This window comes from Mustela putorius, unplaced genomic scaffold (genome assembly GCF_011764305.1).
Source record: "Mustela putorius furo isolate JIRA1106 unplaced genomic scaffold, ASM1176430v1.1 tig00003869_pilon_pilon_pilon, whole genome shotgun sequence".
NCBI lineage: Eukaryota > Metazoa > Chordata > Mammalia > Carnivora > Mustelidae > Mustela > Mustela putorius.
The window spans coordinates 22,803,477-22,823,456 of NW_025422021.1; positions in this window are offsets into that span (position 1 = coordinate 22,803,477).

The window sequence follows — 19,980 nt, forward strand, 5'->3', positions numbered from 1 at the left end:
GATTTGTTTCTAGGGGGCCTCTCATTCTTTCTTCTTCCTCTATGGGATTAATGCATCTTCTGTTAATTTTTCTCTCAGCCAATGTTGGCTTACTTTCATCCATTAGAATCCCTCTTTTCACTGCTTCTGTGAGCTAGTCTAAAGCCATATGAACCCTCTGTCCCCAAACTAGACAATTTAGAACTTTCTTTTGTGCAGTGATGAGTTTGGATACAGAAAGTTTAAAAGGCCCGCAGATAGTCATAAAGAAAAATACAGCTTTTAATCTTTTAAAATAGCCGTTAAGCTTTTCAAATTGCCATTAGGTATGACCCTTTTTTCAGCAAGTAGGAAAAGCTATTGAAAGAGCTAAATTAAAAAGTTGTATTTATCATCACTGTAGAAAAATGTCTTAGGATCCAATGGAGAAAGGCCACTGGATCTCGGGAAAGAACCAGAACTAGATGCTGATGAGCTGTCTGTCCTCTGTGTTATCTTGGCACCTCCCCACGTATCTGCTTCCTTCTGCTTTCTCACAGCAGCCAACTTCCTGTTTCTCCAAACCACAGAACAGACAAAGACCACCCCTAGCTCCTGAGTTTATGGACTATCATTCAATCCATCCAGAGAAGTTAGTTTGCTGTCACTGTCCAAAATCTCAACTCCAGAAAAGAGTGTCTGATTTGTTCCTGCCTGGTCCCATTTACCATGCACAGTGCCTGGGTCGTGTCAGACAGACACGGCTACAGTTCAAGTAAAGGAAGTTTCCTAGAACAGAGAGTGATAATTGAGCTTGTGGACTGGGGGTATACCCGAAAGTATGACTTACTCAAAGGATCAAAGAGGCAGTATAGTAGAATATCTTCTCCATACTTTAATATCTACGTACCACCATCACATTTTCCCCCATTTCTGAGTCCCAAATATCTCATTATTTCCCAACTATATTTCTTACATCAAATTTAAGGCACCACATTACCTTGCTTCCTAAACACTTTCCTGAAGTCACAGGGTTGGTGTTTTATTTTTTCTAATATTATTCATTAATATAAATGTATAATAACTAAATGAAGCTGTTTAAATTGGAAACATGTTCATGGATGATCTACTAAGGGATCTCTTGTCTGGACTACCTACTTAGTTTTCTAACTAGGCATCTAATACCCCCCTTGTCCATCTCCAACCTATTCTCTATATTGAAGACAGAGTGATCTTTTGGACAAACAAATGTGATCATGCTTGCCTCTCCTCCTCAAATTAAACTACTTTAGTGGCTTCCTCTTGTTCAGTGAATGGCAACTTCATCCAACCTGTGGTTCAGGTCAGGGCCTGGGAGTCTCCTTGACTCTTTCTCTTTCTCGATCCCCCTTTATCCAATTCATCTAGGCATCATGCAGTTTCTAGCTTTGAAATGTATCCAGAATCTGACCAGTTCTTGCCAGTTCACACCACCATCATCCAAGTCACCATCACTTTTTACCTGGGTTATTACTACAGATTCCCGACTGTTCTCTCTCTTTCCACCCTTCCCCTCTCTTACAGTCTATGTCCACAGAGCATCCAGAGTAATCTTTCTAAAATGTAAGTCAGATCACCTTATTTTTATGCTCCGAGGTCTTACCATCCCATTCAGAGTCAAAGTCAAAATCTTTAGCTTCAAAACCCTATAACCTGCTCCTTCTAAGATCTAATCCCAGGTTCTACTCTTCCCCTTGCTGACTTGACTCCAGGTACACTGGTTTCTCTGTTGTCCTATGAATATTCTAAGCATGTTCTCATCTTGGGATCTTTGTTTTTTCTGTTCCCTTTATTTGGAACACTCTTCCTTCTTATAGCTGACTCCCTCCCTTACTTCTATCTCTGTTCAAAATTCACCTTAACAAAGAATTTTTCCTAGTTATTCTAGCCTCCTGGCACCTATCATCATCTGATATATTATATTTTTTGCTTATTTTGAGTGGCAGAATTAGCTGTTTAAAGGACCTTAGCTGATCCAAGCTCCAAAGCCTACCAATGAAGGTGCTGAAGCCCAGAGAAACTGGGTGGATTGTCTAATGTTGATGAACTAGTTAAATGCAGAACACAGAATGAAATCCCGGTCTGATTCCTAGTTTAATGTGTTCCTAGGAACACTTAGGTTCCTAGGAGACTCTAGGGACCTAACGTCAGTTATCTAAGTTGATGAGGTGGGCATGACTAAGTTAATGCAAATCAGCACTCCCACCACCGAATTCAGCAATGAATTTCAAGGCCCCACATCACAGCGTGGGGTGTTCAATTATCTCTATTTTTAAGTATTCAAGAGTCAGATTGTGTTACAGACCAATCTGAATTTGGTGGAGGCAGGGTAATAGCACCCAACCCCCCCCCCCTTTTTCTTTCAAATTCAAAGTAAATTCACTCTAGTTTCCCTCAAGGTGGTTCTTTGCTTAAACTTTTTCCCTCATAGATTAGAGTTACTGTATAAGGCTCCTAAATGCAAAGCTATTGGCTTCAAGGCCAAGTGTGTCAGAACCAATTGCCTGAGGAGAAAGATATATTCAACAGACAGTTCTTGTTTTAAATGGAAGAGCAACCTGAAGATTCAGTGGGTGGCTTCTTTTTGAGAAGGAGCTGTGAAACTCCAGGTGGCACTTGATCAAGTATGTCTACAGTATTCCACTAAAAAGGGCTAGCTGTCTTTTTGAAGCTGGAAAAGCACAGCCTGGAGCCAGACTGTGGGATCCTGTCCTACTATTTCCAGTTACTAGCTATGTGGCATTAGGCTGGAAGTTAAATTGCTATCTGCCTCAGTTTCCATGACATCAAGGACAGATTAAAAAATGGTATATATTGTGGACATTGCTGTTACAAACATTGGGGTGCATGTGTTCCTTCTTTTCACTACATCTGTATCTTTAGGGTAAACACCCAGTAGTGCAATTGTCCACAATAGCCAAACTGTAGAAGGAGTTGCGATGCCCTTCAAAAGATGAATGAATGAAGAAGATGTGGTTCATACACACGACGGAATATTATTCAGCCATCAGAAAGGACGAATACCCACCATTTGCACTGACATGGCGGAACTGGAGGGGATTATGCTAGGTGAGGTGAGTCAAGCAGAGAAAGACAATTATCATATGATTTGACTCATATGCAGAACATAAACAATAGCATGGAGGACCAAAGAGGAAAAGAGGGAAAACTGAAGGGGGAGAAATCAGAGAGGGAGACAAACCATGAGAGACTATGGACCCCAGGAAACAAACTAGGGTTTCAGAGGGGAGGGGGATGAGGAGATGGGGTAACAGGGTGACAGATATTAAGGAGAGCACGTGTTGTGATGAGCATTGAGTGTTATACACAACCAATGAATCACTGAGCACTATATCAAAAGCCAATTCTGTACTCTATGCTGGCTATCTGAACATAATAAAAAAATAAAAAAAAGGAAAAAAAGTGGTATCTACCTTAAAGGGCTGTTATGAATTTTAAATGAAATTAAAACATGTATGGTGCACATAAAACATAATATCAAGTGTTTTTGTCACTTTAGTTATTGATTCCTTTTCCCTTCCCATTTCTTTTCCCTTCCTTTCTTGTTTTGAAGTCACTTCAGTAAAAGGTGAGTGATCTCTAGGAAAGGACTGCCCCCCTCCCCCCAGGACTTGCATGACAGCAGATGCCACATGGGACACTTGGAGGATCCATACACTCTTCAGCTCTGCTCCTGCCCTGGGCCCAGTATTGGCAGATATATTATTGGACCTGTGTTCTAGTTTGACTTCTCATTCTACCTAATCCTACTTTTTTCTCTCTCCCACAGAAATTGATCCTCAATAACTACTCTGCACATAAACTCCAAATCAGCAGCTGGAGAGCTAACCCTACAAAAACATATGATAGAGTTTAGGAGCACTGACAACACATGAAAAATTGGAAAAGCATATAATCTCTCAAGATTTCCATATCTCTCTGTTTCCATATTTAAAAAATGAAGGTAGTTAACGGTAACTCGCAGAATGTCACAAGAATCTAATGAAATAGGGGCGACTGAGTGGCTCAGTGCATTGAGCCTCTGCCTTCACTCAGGTCATGGTCTCGGGGTCCTGGGATCGAGCCCTGCATCGGGCTCCCTGCTCAGTAGGGGAGGGCTCTCTCTCTGCCTGTCTCTCTGCCTACTCGTGATATCTGTCTGTCAAATAAATAAATAAAATCTTAAAAAATAAAAAAAGAATTCAAGGAAATAGAAAGGTACCAAGCCCATAGCAGTGAGTCCTATAAGAGTTAATCTGAAGCACTCTTTTTACTCTCTTGTTTTCTTCAGTTTTCGTTTCCCTAACTTGGTCATAACTTTTTTGCCTCTTATTTCACAAGTTTCTTTTCCTCTTCTTTTCTGTCTCTCCATTTGTCACCCTTTTAAAATTTTAATTTAGTTTCATAAACAATGTTGAGGTATAATTTACATACAATAAAATACACACATTTTAACTATGGAAGTGATGAGTTTTGAAATATGCATACACATGTGAATCCACACCACATTCACAATATAGAGCATTTCCATAATCACAAAAAATAGCCTTGTACCTCTTTTCAGTCAATCCTTACCTGCAATCCAAGCCATTGAACTGTTTTCTATTCCCACAGATTGGATCTGTCTTATCTAAAGTTTCATGTGAGTGTAATCCTAGTGTATGTATTCTTTTCTCTCTAGCTTGTTTCTTGAGATTGTCCGTGTTGTTGTGAGCACCAGTAGGTTGTTCCTTTTTATTGTTATGCAATATCTTATTGTATGAATGTATTACAAATTCTTTATCCATTTACCGCTTGTTAGACATCTGGTTGTTTCCAAATTTTGGCTATTATAAATCAGTCTGCTCTGAACATTTATGTACAAGTCTTTATGTGGGTATATGTCTTTATTTCTGCTGCAGTAGAATTGTTGAGTCAAACATTAAGTTTATGTTTAACTTCATGAGAACATGCGAGTATCACATTGTATTCCATCTAAAAAGTATGCAAGTTTCAGTTACCCACATTCTTTCCAACACTCTGCATTGTCAGTCTTTTATTTCAGCTATCCTAGTAGGTGTGAAATGAAAGTATTTCATTGTGATTTAATTTGCATTTCCTTGATGACTAATGATGTTAACATTGTTTCATGCTTTAAGGACCTTTTGTGTATTTTTCCCCTATGGGTTTTGTTAAAATATTTTGCCCACTTTGTTTTCTTATTACAGAATTGTGTAAGCTTGGTATGTATTTTGGATGTAATGTCTTTCTTAGATATGTGAATTTTCTCCCAATTTGTGGCTTGCTTTATATTTTCTTTAGTTCATTTTTCAAGGAGAAGTTTTAAATATTTATGAAGGTTAATTTGTTACTTTTTCTTTTATCATGCTCTCTGTGTCCTATCTAAGAAATCCTTGCCTACTCCAACATTACGAAGATTCTCATATATTTTTCCTAAGAAGTAGTATACTTTTAGTTTTTGCATTTAGGCCTATAGTCCATTTCAAATTAATTTTTTCACGTGATGTGCGGTGCAAGTCTCATTTTTATCCATAGAGATACCCAGTTCTAGTACCATCTGTCGAAAAGTCTTTCTTTTTCTCCACTGAATTACTTTAGCACCTTGGTCAGAAATCATCTGACCATATATATGTGTGTTCTATCTCTATTCCATTATCTATGTGTTCATTCTTACACCAATAGCAAACGTTCTTGATTATTGTGGCTGTATAGTAAGTCTTAAAGTCAGGTGTATGTCAGCCTTCAAACTTTTTGGTTTTTTTCCCCCAATATAGTCTTCTGGCTACTTTAGGTCCATTGCATTTCCATATGAATTTTACAATCTGCTTGCCAATTTCTAAAAACAAAAAATGCCTGCTGTGATTTTCATTGGGATTACATTGAATCTATTTGGGGAAAATTGGCATCTTAAAAATATTGAATCTTTCTATCTAAGCATGCTATACCTCTTCATTTATCTGGATCTTATTAATTTCTTTTAGTGATACAATTGAGTTTTTACTATAGATATCATGCATAACTCCTGAAAAATTTTCTCCTAAATGTTTTAGATGTTATTTTTTTAAAGGATTTTACATCTTAATTGTTTATTGCTGGAATAGAGAAATATAATTGACTTTTGTGTATTAATAATGTTTCCTGGGATGTTGCTAAATTTATTTATTATATGCAGGAGATTTTTATTACCATTCTTTTAATATGTATACATAGATAATACTATCATCTGCAAATAAAGACAGTTTTTCTTTTCTAATACATATGCTTTTATTTATTTTTCTTGCCTTACTGCACTGGCTAGGACCTCTAGTATAATAATTGAACAGACTTGGTAAGAATGGTATCTTGTCTTATTCCTAATCTTAGAGAGAAAGCCTTCAGTCTCTTAACATTAAGTTAGCTGTAGGTTGTTTTCAAATGCCTTTTATTTAGCTCAAAAACTCCTTTCTATTTTAGATTGCTGATATTTTATTGTGAATGGTTATTAAGATTTATCAAATGTTTGTTTTCATATCTAGTGACAAGATTGTATGTTTGTTTACTTTATTCTATTAATACAGTTATTTGTGTCAAATGTTCTGCATTTCTGAAGTGAATTTGTGTAATAATACCACTCAGTCATGGTGCATTATCCTGTTTACATATTGCTTGCTTCAATTTAATAATATTTTCTGTTTAGAGAGGTTTTAAATTGGAATTCAACTTTTTAACTGATACAAGGCTAGTTTTTAAAAATTTCTTCTCGAGTTGGTTTTGGTAATTTGTGCCTTTCAAGAAAGTTTTTAGAAATTTTTTAAACATTTTATTACTTATTTGTTAGAAAGGGAGAGCGAAGGGAATAAGGAAGAAGGAAAGATAGAATCTTAAGCAGGTTCACACCCAGCACAGAGTTGCACACAGGCTCAATCTTAGGACCCTGAAATCATGATCTGAGCCAAAGTTAAGAGTCAGATGCTTAACTGACTGAACCACCCAGGTGCCCCTCAAGGATTTTTCTTAATTTCCACGAGTTTATCAAATCTATTGGCATAAGTTTTTCTTAATATTCCCTTATTATCCTTTAATGTCTGCATGATCTATAATAAAATCCCCTTTCATTTCTGATGTTGGTAAGTTGTATCTGCTCTCTTTTTACTTGTTTGGTTTATCTAGGAGTTTATCAATTTACTGGATCATTTTAAATGACCAGCTTTTGATTTCATTGACTTTTCTTTGTTTCCTAGTTCATTGATTTCTGCTCTTAACCTTTATTATTTCCTTTCTTCTACTTAGTTTGGGATAATTTGCTGGGGTTTTTCCTAATTTCTTAAAGAATACTTTTAGATAATTGATTTTGGACATATTGTTCTCCAAAATAATTATTTAATGATTGATCATTTCCTTTAAGACAGTGCTGGGCAATAGATCTTTTTGTGATGGCAGAAATGTTCTATGTACTGTTCAATAAGGTGGCCATTAGCTTCAAAACGTTATTGGGTTTTTAAAATATGGCTACTATTAACTCAGGAAATGAATTTTTGATTAATTCTAAATAATTAAAATTAAAATGTAAATAGTTACATGTGGCTGGTGGCCACTGTATTGAACAGCACATCTCTATATATCATATCTCACAGATGTTGATATATATTTTCATTTTCATTTAATTCAAAGTATTTTCTAATTTATCTGTGATTTCTTCTTAAATTCATAGGCTACTTATAAATGTATTGTGTAATTTCCAAATTTGGGTATTTTTTATTATTGAGTTCTAATTTAATAGCATTTAACCTAGTAGTGTCTTTATATGAAGGGGAAATTTGCTGAAGACAGCTTATCATTGAATCTTGCCTTTTTATCCAGTCCAACCATCTCTGAATTTTAATTGTAGAGTTTAAAATATTTATGCTTAGTGTATTTAATGATAAATTTGAAGTTAAATCTAACAATTTGCAACTTTTTTTCTATCCTGTTATTTCTTTTCTTGTCTTCTTTTAGAATTCATTATTCTTGTTCTTCCATTTTATTTTCACTAGTGACTTATTAGCTATATTTCTGTTTCAACTTTTAAAGTGTTTTCTAAGCTTTACAGTATACATTTTAAACTTAACACAGTCTATCTTCAAATTACACAACAAAACTTCACAGATAATGTGGGATGCCTGGGTGGCTCAGTCAGCTGGGTGGCGGGTTCAGATCCTGATCTCAGAGTCCTGGGCTCAAGCCCTGAGTTTGGCTCTGTGCTCAGCAAAGATTCAGCTTGAGGATTTTCTTTCTCTCCTTGTCTCTCTGCCTCTTCCCCTGCTTATGTGTGCATGCTTTCTCTTTCTTTCCCTCTAAAATAAATAAATAGCTCTTAAAAAAGAAGTCTTCACATATAATTAATGACTTCACAATGGTATAACTCATTTCCTCTCTTCTCATTTATGGCATCATCGTCATACATTTTTACTTCTACATATATCATAAGACTCCAAATACATTGTTTTCATTATTATTTTAAATAGCTATTGAAAAAATTTTAATGAGAAAACAATATCTCTTCTATTTATCTACTTATTTATCATTTCTGGTTCTATTTATTTAAGTTGTCTTCTGGTGTAATTTTTTGTTCTGTTGGCAATGCATTCACATAGCTTTGACTTATATGTAAGTGCTTTCATTTTTGAAAAATAAATTTTTCTGGTTATAGAAGTTTAGATTGAAAATTTCCCCAAGAACTTAAGTATATTATTATTTTTTAAGATTTTAATTATTTGTTTGATAGAGAGAGAGAAATCACAAGTAGGCAGAGAGGCAGGCAGAGAGAGAAACAGGCGGAGAGAAAGAGACAGGCTCCCTGCTGAGCAGAGAGCCTGATGCGGGGCTTGATCCCAGGACCCTGAGACCATGACCTGAGCCAAAGGCAGAGGCTTAAACTACTGAGCCAGCCAGGTGCCCCTTAAACATATTATTATATTAACTTCTGGATTTCATAGTTTTTGATGCGAAACTTGCTGTAATTTTTCTTTGTTCTACTTTTTATAATTGTCTTTCCTTTTCCTCTGGTTGCCTATAATATTTTCAACTTTATCACTATTTTTTTAACACTTTTATTATGATGTGTTGTGGTTTTCCTTATGCTTGTCCTGCTTGAGGATTATTAAGCTTCTTGAGTCTTGGTTTATAGATACAGAAAGAAAGTAAGTGGAAAGTGGGAGGAACAGACGGAGAGAGAGACAGAATCTTGAGCAGGCTCCACCCCCACTGCAGAGTCTGATGACATGGGGCTCAATCTCATGACACTGAGATCATGACTTGAGCCAAAATCAAGGGTCAGACACTTAACTGACTGAGCCACCCAGGAATATGATTTATAGTCTTTTTAATTCTGGAAAAATTGTTGGTCACTATATTTTCATAAGTCTTCCCTCCCTCTCTTTTGTTTCTTTTCTCTTCCTAAAATTCCAGTCACATGTATGTTATGTTAGATTCCTTGATGTTATTCTATGTCACCGAGGATCTTCTTCTTCCTCCTCCTTCTTTAATTTTCATTCTCTTTATACTTCATTTTGGCAAATTCATATTGCATTGTCTTTAAGTCCACTATCTTTTTCTTTTCATTTTCTATTGTGAACTCAAAATCTTCCCAGTCATGTGTAAACCCTGGAACTGTTTGCAGCTCTCTGGCAATTGTTCTCTTCTTAGAAGTGGTTCTTTGCACAGACTTGTAGAATTTCACCCCATGCTTGTCCAGATTGAGATTTAGCAAAACACTAAAGGGAACCCTCTGAATATTTCTGATGCTCTTTCTTTCTCTTCATTACTCTTTCCTGCACGTGCTAACTCCCTCAGCCTCCTTGAACTCAGAACTGTTTCTTCTACCGGATGAGAATGAGGGGTTCCTTCTTTTGCACTGAGTTTTGGAATTTACCTCCAGGCATAACTCCTAGGCACTCACAGGATACACCTTATTAGTTCCCTATCACTCAGCCATCACAGGCCTGTGCTACCTTTTGTTCAATGTCTGAGAATTGTTGTTTTACATATTTTTCAGTTTTCTAGTTGATTATGAACTGACAGTAAGTCTAAACTTTGTTTATTCCCTATGTATGGAAGCAGAAATCTGCATTTTAATTTTTATCCACAGTTATACATGCACAGTTTAAAGAGCCAAAAAATTTTCCAGTGCTTTTATAAAGCAAAACAAAGCAATGCCAGTTCCCTGTTCTTGACCCAATTGTTTGCTTTCAAAGGAAATTACTTTCAATCTTGCTGTTAATTGCTCATATTTACTTCTATTTTGCTTATCTTGCTATTTCCTGAGTCTTTATATTTTAAACATTGACTTTGCATGAGAGAGTACAGCAATTTGGCTTTTTATTTATTCCCCACCCTTACTCTATACATTAAAATTTCCCATATTCCATCTTTCCAATATCATCATACCATAATTTTGATTGGGTAAATATTCAATAATATCCAAGTATGTGAATATTTTTAGCTGAACCATATAATATGCTATTATTATTTATTGCATGCATTTTTTTAGTTTTCTTGGAATTCACAACTAACTTTCTTTTTTTTTTCATCTCCAAAATAACCTCTAGTTAAGTATTTCTCTTTCTATTATGTTTGAACACTTCAGGTATTCTATCTCTACCATCTTATTGAAGAGGTTTCTAGAGCCTAGAGGATCTAATCTGGTTTTGCTACCATCTGAGGTCTGTGTGCAACCTCCTTCCTGACATCTCTTTAATCATCATCTTAGGGTTACCTTTACCTGTCTCTTAGATTAGGTTCCCTGTTTCCTGCATCCCATGTTTTCTTTTTTCTTAATTTACCATTTCATTTTTTGGTGGAGCAAATCCTCTGGTAAATACCTGAGAAAGGATACATGAGAGGTATTCTTGTTTTGTTTTATTATTTACTTGCTTTTTGTAAAGTTGTTTGTCTTTGATTGATAGTTTTGAAAATTATATCTTATATCATATGTATTTATATATTATAATTATATTATATTTTTATAAATATATTTTTAATATATCTTATTTGTTTGACAGAAAGTGAATGAGAGAGAGAGAGAGCACAAACAGGGACAGAGAGACAGGCAGATGTAGGGCTGGATTTCAGGACCCTGGGATCATGACCTATGCTGAAGGCAGATGCTTAACTGATTGAGCCACCCAAGTGCCCCTATTTTTATAAATATTTTTATTTGGTTAATAATATTTCCTTCTTTCCTTGATTGCTAAATTTTTTTCATAAATGGATGTTGAATTTAATCAAATGACTTTTGGCCTCTGTTTATAGATTTAAATATTGGAAAATTGTTTTCTCAGAACTTGGAAAGCTTTGCCTCACTTTCTTCTAGCTTTCTTCTGTTTTTGTTGTTATATTGATCCTTTGCATATGACCTATTTTTTTTTCTTTTCAGAAGTCCTTAGGACTTTTTTTATTTCTAGAGTTCTAAAATTTCATGATGATATATCTTAGTATGTCTTATATTGGTTTCCCAGAAAGTGAACTTGAAGCAAATGCTTATTTACAGTTATTTTACTGGTAGTACAAGTCTAGAAATCATTGTGAGAGATCAGAGGAGTGAAGGAGAAAAGAAATATGGCCAATATGAGAATAAACTACTAATGGTTTAATATCATGGAACTATCCTCTTGGATTGAATGCATCTCAGGACCATCCATTTCAGGTAAGGGAAAGGAAAAAAGTTTTCCATGAGGTCCCATTTTTTACTGGTGAAAGGCTTGCTCTGAGCTTCAAAATAAGTATATGTGTGCATGTCAAGTAGAGTTTGGGGCATCTCACTCTTTAGTGCCAGTGGAAAGCCTCAGGATAGGAGTCAAGAAGCATGCAGTGCTGGCTTGAGGTGAAACATATGTGAAGCTTGTGGGAGCCTGGCAGAATCTTGCTGTTATAGCAGTGACTGAAATAAGAGACAAGGGAGACCAGGAAGATTTGATGTATTACCTAAGAGATGTCTGATAGAGTGTAGGTCTTTTTGCTTCCATCATGCTGAGTTTTTCATGAGCCCATTTAGTCTGGAAAATTATGTTGTTCAGTTTTGGAAATGTTCCTCAAATTATTTTTTCATAGTTATCTCTTCTCTTTTTTTTATGGCTTGTTTGTTTTGTATTCCCTTTCTGGAACACCTGTTAATCAGATTTTGGACCATATGGCTTCTCCCTGAAATCTTGTTTTCTCCCTTTTTCCATATTATGTCATAATGCTTGACTTTTGGAGAAAATTTCTTAACTCTACCTTTTGACTCTTTGAACTTTTTAATTTCTTCTGTCAGTTAAGTTTCCAAAGAACTTGAATTGTTGTTTCTGAATATATATATGCATATGTATATGCACATACACATATACACACATGTGCGCGCACACACGTTCCCATTCATATTCAATGGTCGCAGCATTTGTCTTTGAATCCTCTAGATATTAATTACAGCTCATGTATTGTTTTCTTTTCATGAAAATGAGTCCCTTGTTTTCTCTATGTTTTACTTTTTCTTGTTAGTTTTGACCTCTATATTCATATTAGAGTTGTTTTCCAGGTGTTTGCTGATTATATGTAAGAGTAGAACTCTGAGAAACCAATTGAAAGTTCTCTGTGTATGGGGTGAGCCATTTAATTAAACAGCTTCCAATGTTATTATCTTGATGACTTTTCTTTCTGGTTGGTCAGATTCCTTAGAGAAAACTCTTGTAATCTTTGACCTGAAGTGGTTATGACAGGCTGCCAATACTCAGGAATCCAAATGGTACAAAAGGCTAAGAGTCACAACATTTAATATGCAATCTTTTACACATCTGTTTTTTTCTGTTTTCAGGTTAAGACACCCATTTTCAACTGTGTCCAGAGTCCCCTAGCTAGACTTCCTCTTTAACCTTCTCCAGAGAATAAACTCTTATCTTCTGCCAACAGGGAGAGGGGATCTTGGAAGTAAATTATTTCTTGAACAGAACAGGAACCAACCATTCTGATTTTAACCCCACCTGCACACTACCTCTAGAAGTACCTAGTGGATAGTCCCTGAGTCTTTGGGGATTCTGCAGTTTGAAACAAGTTACTTCTCTGCTCTCCTCACTACCAGTTTAAGACAGCTTCTTGGGTCCACTAGGTCATCCATATGTTTTCCACCTTCTACAAATTTGTGGGTGGACTCTCCTCTCCTGTTATCTTTATGGTATTCTTTTCCAAATCTCTTTCTCAAGGAAAGTAAATGTATCCCTGAAAGTCTACTTTTCCTCCCACCATAACAAATAGAAACTTTGTGCAAATTAATTCTAGAGGCAATTCTATTGTTCATTATATCTTGGAAAATTTATGTCTTTACAACGTATTTGTAGCACAATAGAATTTGTGTTTCATGTATCAACTCTGGCTTACTGAGACATTATAAGAGGCTGTACACTTAGTACAGTATATGAAATGAGACCTCATTCATGAATTTGTACTCCATCCAGAGTATAGTAGATCTGCAAATCCTTCAATCGATTTGATTGTTTTTCTCTACACTTAGCTTCTAGGTAAGATAAACAAATTTAAATATAACAACCCTATCAGGAATTTAGTTAAAATAAAAATAAACATTCTTATAGAGACGTGGGCCCACACTCTATACTTTTTTTCTAAATGAAAAGAGAATTGATATTCCAAGTGATAACCTTGACACCACAGTATTTTCTTTCAGATAAAAATTATGTTCTATCTTCATAAGGTGGACCTGTAGACAGTTCAGAAAAGTTTTAATGATGAGAGTGGAGCATGAAGAGATTTCAGGCTGACTGTAAGTCATTCATCAGAATGTTTGATTCTGCAAAGTTATTCTAGCTTTATGGCACAGAAGAAAATAAATGGACAATTGCCCAGAATATTTAACTAAGGAGTGTGCTTAGTTGGAAGAAGCTGAGTCTACAGAATTGTAAACTTGAGCCCACATCAATAGCACCAAACTATTTTTCACTCAGATTCTGTTTTAGTAATCACTTTGCAGTTGCTGCTTTTAATGAAACTTTCAGAATCACAATAAATAACTAAAGCAATTTTCTATGGAAAATTAATACTTTATGTGACAATTTAAAAAATCCCAAGAAAACAATTTTGAGACAGACCTTCATCCCTGAGTTTCTCTGGGGGACTCAAAGTAGTGTGAAACGGAGTCTTTGTCCTTAAGAATCTTACAATTTAGTCAAAGAGAAAGACATTACATACAAATGTGAAGTAGGAGACTACATGCCATGTAATGGTAGGGATGTTAGTGGTTTCAGGAGTAATGTAACAGAGATACGAAAACTTAATTCAAGAGGCAGGTGAAGACACCAGAGCAGAGAAGGAATTAATTAAGATAGTTCTTGCTTTTTTGTTTCTTAGCTTATGCTTAGGTCTTAGGTAGTAGAAATCCAGGCGAGTAGTTTAGATACAGCAAGTTGGAAGATAGTGGCAGCTCCAATGAGCATATTTTAATATATTTATATAAAATAATTTTATATAAATATTTTTATATTTATATAATATATATTTTATATATTATATATTATAGATGATATATTTATATTTATAGAAACATTTTATATAAATAATTTTTATGAAATATATTTTAATAAAATATATATTTTAATGTATAAAATTTGAGTTTCTCAAATTTTAAGGATATTATAAGTTCCTTCTGGTCACAAAAATCCATCTGAAACTATTTTAAGCAAAAAAACCCCCAAAACTTTCTATTGACTAATGTGACTGACAATGTCAGGGATAGAATGGATCAGGTATGCATGGATTTAGAAAGCTCAGATAATGTCATCAGGCATTTATCTCTTTCTGTAGGAGTTATAGTCATTAACTTGGGTCTCCTGTGGCTGGCACAGCTTTCTATTACAAATTAGAGAACCTTCATTATGAGTACCTAGACATAAGATGTGTCTGGGAAGGACTTCATGTTCTTACTTTGTGGACAGGTCATGAGGAACAGAGGGTGACTGGCTGCGTCTTAATCACATGGGAAGCAGGGCTTGAGTCTGGTGCCTTAGACCACTTGACCGTTTTGAGAATCTCACTTTAATCACTCATGTGATTAAACATGGGCTAAAGGCAGAACAGTTTTTCAGTGAAATGGTGCCCTGGGAAGGAAGAGTCAGGAAGTGTTGTTACAGACCTGAAATGACTCATTTTGTATTAATTTATGCCAATAAACAAATGTGGCTGTTTCTTGAATTTCAGGTTGTATTTAATAAGTTGGATTTGCACTACTAGACGTGAGTGAAAGAATGGATGTTGCAATTGGGGATAGTATGCATCTTAGATAAGAATTTTCACATCTTTTAGGTATTTACCATCATCAAAGAACCCACTCTTGAGATATGTTATTCCTTTGGGACCCAGCCCCTATTGTGACCATTAAAAAATTTGGCACTCACAAGGATAAAATGGTAATGAAAGGGGTGAACAGTATATTCAGTAGAAACTCAGAATTCTTTCCGGGATTTTTTTGTTCATGCTTCACAGCATGAGCATTTAGACTCTTTTTTTTTTTTTTTTTTTTGGCCTGAACATTCAGAAGCACAGCTAATTGTGCTTACTGAAGTGCAATGGTAAGACCTTGGTAGCTTGAGGTGAAGAATCACATATTCTGAATACCATGTCATGAGAAGAAAAAATACTCATGAAGAGAGGAATTCAAGTGGCTCAGAGTTCAGGCTAAAGACCGAGACTTTGAGATGTACAAGAACTCAAAGGGCAGGGGAAACTTTAAGGCCTGGGGCCAAGGAAGACCTTGACAACCATTGTAGCTTTTCAGATTCAGATTCATTAGGTGGTTCAGGTTTGTATGAGTGAGTGGGGCAATGACTGGGAAAACAGCTTGGAAGGCAGACCAATGGGCGATTAAATCCTGTTCATTAGAAATGCTGATTAAGGGTTCCTGGGTGGCTTGGTTAAGTGACTGCCTGGCGAGTCTGCTTTCCTTCTGACCTACCATCTCATGCTCTCTCTCACTCTGCCTCTCTCTCAAATAAATAAATAAAATCTTTCAAAAAAAAAAAATGCTGCTTAGGCTCATCCGGTTGTTTAGTAACAACTATCCTGAGAATGTATTGAAGTCTCAGAAAGTTCAGGGAAGAGAGCTATAATTAGTTCAAAAGATCTGCCAGGGACTGAGTATAGTAGGGGAAGTACAGCCCTAATAATTCCCTCAAAGACATTTGGTAGAATGCTCTAAGGAAACACCTAGAACTCAAATTGCAACGTTATTTACAAAAGACAAGATATGGAAGCTACCCGTGTCCATCCATAGATGAACGGATACAGAAGATATGGTATATATATACAATGGAACATTAGTCATAAAATAATGAAACCTTGCCATTTGCAACAACATGAATGGACCTACAGGGTGTAATGTTAAGTGAAATAAATCAGTCAGAGAAAGAAAGATACCGTATGATTTCCCTCATGTGTGGAATTTAAGAAACAAATGGACAAAGAAAAATAGAGACAAACAACAACAACAACAACAACAAAACAGACTCTTAAATATGGAGAACAAACTGGTGATTACTAGAGGGGAGGTGGATGGAGTGATGGGTGAAATGGATGGAAGGGATTAAGAGCACACTTATTGTGATGAGCACTGAGAAATGGATAGAATTGTTGAATCACCACATTGTACACCTGAAACAAATATGACACTATAGGGTGATTATGTTAGAATTTAAAAAACAGACTTTTAAAAAGCACTAAAAATATTTGGATAGCTACATGGAATAGGAAATCAGAATTATAAAATATTTTAATCTGTCAAGTACTGTAGAAATTAAAATGAGAAACATATTAATAGATTCCTCAAGATTATTCATGGGACTGGGGTTTGCAAGAACCTATGGAGGGTTATAGTGAAAAAATTATGTCAACAACTTAAAAAAATCACTTGTTTTTCTAAAAGAATTTGTGCTTGGTAACCAGACAAATTCAAGGGCTATTATAGCAGACTGCTTCTTAGCAACCAGCCATTGCCTAATCTTGATGTACTTGTCAATTTCAGTTTCTACACAATCAACTTAAGGATGCTACTTTATATACAAAATAACACAAAATTTCCAAGCACCTCTAAAAGTGTTTTCATTCCTTCAGCAATTAAATATGTATTTAGCACCTACTGTATGCCAGGTATGCTAAGCTACGGGATACAAGGCTAGTTATGACACATTTTCCCTTATGTAGGCTTAGAAATATAATATTTCAGTGTAATAAATGCTAACATAACTTATAACCCTTATAACTACAGAACTGTAAGAATAGAGGAAGCAGAAATTCATCCAGCTTTGGGATTTAGGGAATACTTTGTAAAGGAAGTGACATTTGAGACAGGCTTTTAAGAATTGACTAAATGCTGTTGGTTCCATAATTTCTCCCAAGTCACCTGTGGGCTTTAACATTATTTTTTCATAATTGCTTTAATTCTGAGCTTCTTTATAGATAAAAGTATGATGAGAAGTTAAACAAAGGAAGAATGGGATAAAAAAGAGAATTTGCTTATTGTAGTTTAGCAAATTACTGAACATCAAAGGATGAGACAAAGCTTTGAGTAAATGGAATTATCTAATTATATGTTGTGTGATGACAGCTTCTTTCTCTTTTTTTATTATTGTGGTAAGAACATTGAACATGAAATCTATTCTTTTAACACATTTTAAGTGTACAATACACACTTTGTAAACTATAAACACAGAGTTGAACAGCAGATCTCTAGAAATTACTCATTTTGCGTAACTCAACCTTTATCCCTCTGTACGGCAACTCTTCCTTTCCCTCCCCCTGCAGATCCTGACAACACTATTCTACTCTCTGGTTCAATGAGTTTAACTATTTTAGTACCTCATATAAATGGAATCATGCAATAGTTGTCTTTTGGTGACTGACTTATTTCACTTAGTATAATGTCCTCTAGGTTCATCCATGCTATTGCATATGGCAGATTGTCTTCTTTTTATAGGATGGATAGTATTCTATTGTATGGATATACCACATTTTCTTTATCTATTCATTCATCAATAAACATTTATTTAAGTTGTTTCCGTAGCCTGGATATTGTGAATAATGGTACAATGAACATGGAAGTGCAGAATTCAATTCTTTTAAATATATATCCAGAAATGGAACTGCTGGGTTGTCTAATAGTTCTATTTTTAACTTGAGAAACCTTCATACTGTTTTCCTTAGCAGCTGAGCTATTTTCCTTTCCCACCAATGTGTGCAAGGCTTTCAATATCTCGACATCATCACTAATGCTTATTAATTTATTTAATAATAACATTTCCCCATTGATTAGTAATGCTGAGTATCTTTTTATATTCCTGTTAGTCATATGTATGTCTTCCTGTTAGTCATATGTATGTCTTCTTTGGAGAAATGTCTATTCAAGTCCTTTGCCCATTTTTTGATTAGGATATTTTTGTTGTTGCTGCTGTTGTTCTTTTGCTATTGAGTTTTAGGACTGCCTTATATATTTTGGACATTAATTCCTTATCCAAAATATGATTTGCAAATACTTTCTCCCATTCTGTATGTTATTTTTCTTTCTGCTGACTATTTCCTTTGCTGTACAAGAGTTTTTTAGTTTCATGTAGTCCCACTTGTCTATTTTTGCTTTTGTTGCTTGTGCTTTTGGTGTCATGTCCTGCATGTGCTTTAGTTAAATTGCCAAATACTGTCTGCATATTTAGGAAGTACAATCTGGAGAGCAAATGAAGACCTGAGTGTGGAAGAAGCAAATCCAATGTTTTTCAATAAAAAAACAATATTATAGTTCTTAAGTAAATTTGGATTTCTTTGGAAATGGCCATTTTTGTTGAGAGACTATATATTAAAGTGGTAAAAAAAGCACAGTGCTCGAGCCAATCTACCTAGATAGACTATATCTTAGACAAGGTACTGTGGCTCAATTTTTTTCATCTGTAATATGGAATAATAATAGTACCTATATTCCAGGGTTATTGTGAAGATTAAATGACTTAATGCATGATAAGTCCTATATTCCTCACCACATGGTAAGCAGTCAGTAAATGTTAACTAGCACTATTGTTTTTTTGAAGACCAAGAACTAAACTGTATTAATATCATTATTCAGACTTTATTTTTTCAGATGTGATCAATTTCCAGATTCTTGTAACTTTAGGCTTCTGGTTAATCAGGTGTGAGACATGAGTGTGTGTGTGGGGGGGGTAGGGGCACATGGGCTATCATGGGTGATGAGATTTGCTTATTTTGTCAATAAAATGTAATTTAAACTTTTTATTTCTCCCACCAAATGCTTTCTCTGACAACCAAGAACAATTCTTTTTCTAAAAAAATTGAGGTCTAATTAACATATAGCAAAATACACAGCTCTTAAATGTTCAGCTTGAAGATATTTTTAATTTTTTATTTCAGTTTTTTAGCTTAAATTCTTGTTAGTTAACATGTATGGTAAAATTGGTTTCAGGTGTAGAGTTTGTGATTCATCATTTACATATAATACCCAGTGCTCATCACAACAAGTGCTCTCGTTAATCCTTATCACCCATTTAGCCCATCCCCTGACTACCTCCCTCTATCAATCCTTAGTTTGTTCTCTATAGTTAAGAATGTCTTATGGTTATGCTTCCCTCTCTCTTTTTTCTCCATCCTTCATTTTACAATTAAGGAAATTGAAACACTGATATGATATTCAGCTTGTCAAGGTCACAAGCTAGAAATGAGCCTGCAAGTCCCTGCTTCTGAGATTCACAGGGACAATTTTGTTGTTTGAGGTATATTTTTCTCAGCAACATTTAATATTTAGTGTCCACTGGGTTTCTCTTCTACATAGTTGTTTTTTTTCCTATCCAATCATATGATGTCCATCCTGATACCATATGCTATGACGATGTCAGGGATTGGCACAACACTCTGAAACCAAAGGCTTCTTTAATTTAGCAAAATTGTTCTTTCCTACAAGTACAAGGACAACGTTAGCAAAAACATAGCAGGAAG